Source organism: Indicator indicator, chromosome 17 (assembly GCF_027791375.1).
Source record: "Indicator indicator isolate 239-I01 chromosome 17, UM_Iind_1.1, whole genome shotgun sequence".
Classification (NCBI taxonomy): Eukaryota; Metazoa; Chordata; class Aves; order Piciformes; family Indicatoridae; genus Indicator; species Indicator indicator.
The window spans coordinates 21,876,922-21,880,239 of record NC_072026.1 but is presented as its reverse complement, the minus strand read 5'-3'; positions in this window follow the sequence as shown (position 1 = coordinate 21,880,239).

Here is a 3,318-nt window from a genome sequence, read left to right as displayed (position 1 = left end):
AAATTCTTGAGAGTGAGGGTGGAGAGACACTGGCACAAGTTGCCCAGGGAGGCTGTGGCTGCCTCCCCCCTGGAGGTGTTCAAGGCCAAGCTGGATGAGTCCTTGAGCAAGCTGGGCTGGGGGGAGGTGTCCCTGCCCATGGCAGGGAGTTGGAATTGGATGATTTTAAGGTCACTTCCAACCCATACAATTCTGTGACTCCTCAATTACTTCCCAGTTTTCCACAGACACTTTGCCTAGGGATCACAAACACAGTTTCCCACACTAGCACTTTGAATTCAGCCACAGAGCTCCCACCTCCCAATTTTAAGAAACCTTTTGAGTCACAAACAGTTAACAGTGCTCTGACAATGCCTGCAGCTGTGGGGATTGCTAACAGCTCAGAGAACCTTGGAAGGAAAGCAGAACATATTTTGCCCTATCTACTCAAGCTTTTACCTCCCACTCAGGCTGCCACCTGTATGCACCACACCAGCTCAGTGCTGAAGGCAGCTCTCCCTGTGAACCCAGCCCAAGGCCATCAAAGCCAACTTTCCTGAGCCATTAAGAGTCATTTGCAAAGTTCTGTGCTATTGATGCAGTGGAACAGCCAAATGTTGGCTCTCACTCCCAGGCTGCCAGCTATTAAAGGACAGAAACGCCTCAGAATTGTTCAATTTCTGTCACAGTGCAGTTTCCCAGAAAGTTTTTTTGCCAGCACAGATATATCAGCTAAAAGGAAAGAGGGGGAAGAAAAAAAAGAAAGCAAAGCCTTGTACCAAGCATCACAGCTACTTCAGCAGCATAACAACCATCAAAAGCAGAGCATCTCTGACAGCTTGCTTGTGGTGTTTGTGGAGGTGATATGGCAGTGCTAGCAGAAACACTCTGGGCAGAAGCACAGAATGCTGAGGGCTGGAAGGGACCTCTGGAGATCGAGTCACAGAATCAGAGAATCACAGAATAGATCTGAATGGAAGACACCTCCAAGCTCACCCAGTCCAGCCTTCAGCCCAGCACTGAATGGTCAGCACCAAACCATGTCCCTAAGCACCAGCTCCACACAGTGCTTGAACACCCCCAGGGATGGTGACTGCAGCATTGCCCTGGGCAGTCTGTTACAATGTCTGAGAACGTGTCCAGTGCCAAAATATTTCCTGAGATCCAGCCTGAGCCTCCCCTGGTGCAGTTTGACCATTCCCTCTGCTCCTGTCCCTTGCCACCAAGGAGAAGAGGCTGTCCCCTCCTCACTCCAACCTCCCTTCAGGGAGCTGTAGCGGGAAGTCGAACTCCCCTGCAAAGCAGAACCCCCCAGGGCAGGTCACACAGGAACACAGCCAGGTGGGTGTTGAAGATCTCTACAGAAGGAGACTCCACAACCTGCCTGTGCAGCCTGTTGCAAATTCATCTGCGGTCTCCATGGAGGCTGTTTCTTCACTGCATGGACTGTAAGCACCACTGTCTGCTGGCTGGAGCACACTAAGGACATCCAGCCCTTGAGATAACAACATTGGAGCTTTTGGTTGCAGGGTGTCATGAAGGAGGGGACAGGCTCTGCTCAGCTGCACCCAGTGATAGGGCAAGGAGGAACTTCTTCACGTGAGGGTCACAGAGCACCTCTCCACTGCCCAGAGAGGTTGTGGAGTCTCCTTCTCTGGAGACTTTCCAGCCCTGTCTGGATGTGTTCCTGTCTGACCTGTGCTGGATTCTCTGGTCCTGCTCAGGCAGGGGGGTTGGACTGAGAGATCTCCAGAGGTCCCTTCCAACCCCTATCATCCTGTGAGCCTGATCAGTTCAGACAGCAGAGGCTATGCTCTTAGATCCAGACGTGCCAGCCTTGGTCACACTGCCAAGGAAATGTATCCAAGTGGCATTTCACTGAAACACACTCAACATGAGCTAGTTTGCTGAGTTATTTCCTTAAGGAACTCCACGTATTTCTCAGCATGTGCCCAGCTTTGGAGCTCCCAACACAGGAAGAACATGGAACTCTTAGAGCAGGTCCAGAGGAGGCCACAAAGATGATCAGAGGGATGGAGAACCTCCCTTGTAGGGACAGGCCATGAGAGGTGGGGGTCACTGAGCCCAGAGATGACTTCAGAAAGACCTTATAGTGCCCCTCCAGTATTTGAAAGGAGCCTACAGGAGAAGGACTTCTTACAGACTTTGATTAGACATGAGGAAGAAATTCTCCACTATCAGAGTGATGAAGCACTGGATGGCAGAGAAGCTGTGGAAGCTCCAACCTGGAACTGTTCAAAGCCATGCTGGATGGGGCCTTGAGAAACCAGGTCTGCTGGGAAGTGTCCCTGCCCATGGCATGGGAAGTTGGAACTGGATGATCTTTAAGGTCCCTTCCAACCTAAACCATTCTAGGATGCCATGATAACAAAAAAAATAATCTCTCATGTAAAGTTCCTAGAAGCAAGGTTTGACTTTGCATGCCCAATCCCCCTGTGCTTCCAGCCAGTTCCTGAGCCCTTCCTGTAAGCAGCTCCATTTCACTTCCCCCTGAGCCACCTTGGAGCTTAATGAAGGATTCCTGATCAATCTCACACACTGCCTCTGTGGTGATACCAGCTGGGCATACTCCCTTCTCTGCTCTCTGAGCAAGCCAAATACTCCCAGGCTGGCTGAGATGATCCCTGTGCTCATCTTCTCCTGGAGTTTTTGTTTTGTTTTCCCTGGAGGTTTTTCCCCATCCCTGGAGGTTTTCAAGGCCAGGCTGGATGTGGCTCTGAGCAACCTGATCCAGTGTGAGGTGTCCCTGTCCATGGCAGGGGACTTGGAACTGGATGGTCCTTGAGGTCCCTTCCAATGCTGACAATTCTGTGATTCTATGATCTCCTGGCAGGCTGGCTGTGAGGATCCCTGTGCTCATCATCTCCTCACAGGCACGCTCTGCTAGCAGTCGCTGGAACACACTGGAGACTGGCTCAGGGAGTCTCTGTATGACCCTTTTCTTCCTGGCTGGGTAAGTCTGCCACTCTGCTCCATGCCTGGCATCCCCAGAAGTTGTGCCAGCGATGACACAAGTCACAGAAGTCCCCAAGCCACTATTCCTGGGACAGATTAGGTACAGCCTCCGATGACTTTCAGTTTAGCAAATTGTTAACGGAAGAGTCTACGAAATAATCATCCACCAAAAAAAAAATGTTGGCTGGGCCAAAGTCACTTGAATTCATTTTTGACACCTGGTGCCCAGCCAAGGCTCACTAGAAAGCCTTGCTGCTTTGAAGCACAGCAGCATGCTAATTTGTGCTGGCGGCACGCCACTGTTTTTTGAACTTCCAAAGTGAAGGAAAATGTTTAGAAGCACAATTCTGAACATCACGGAAT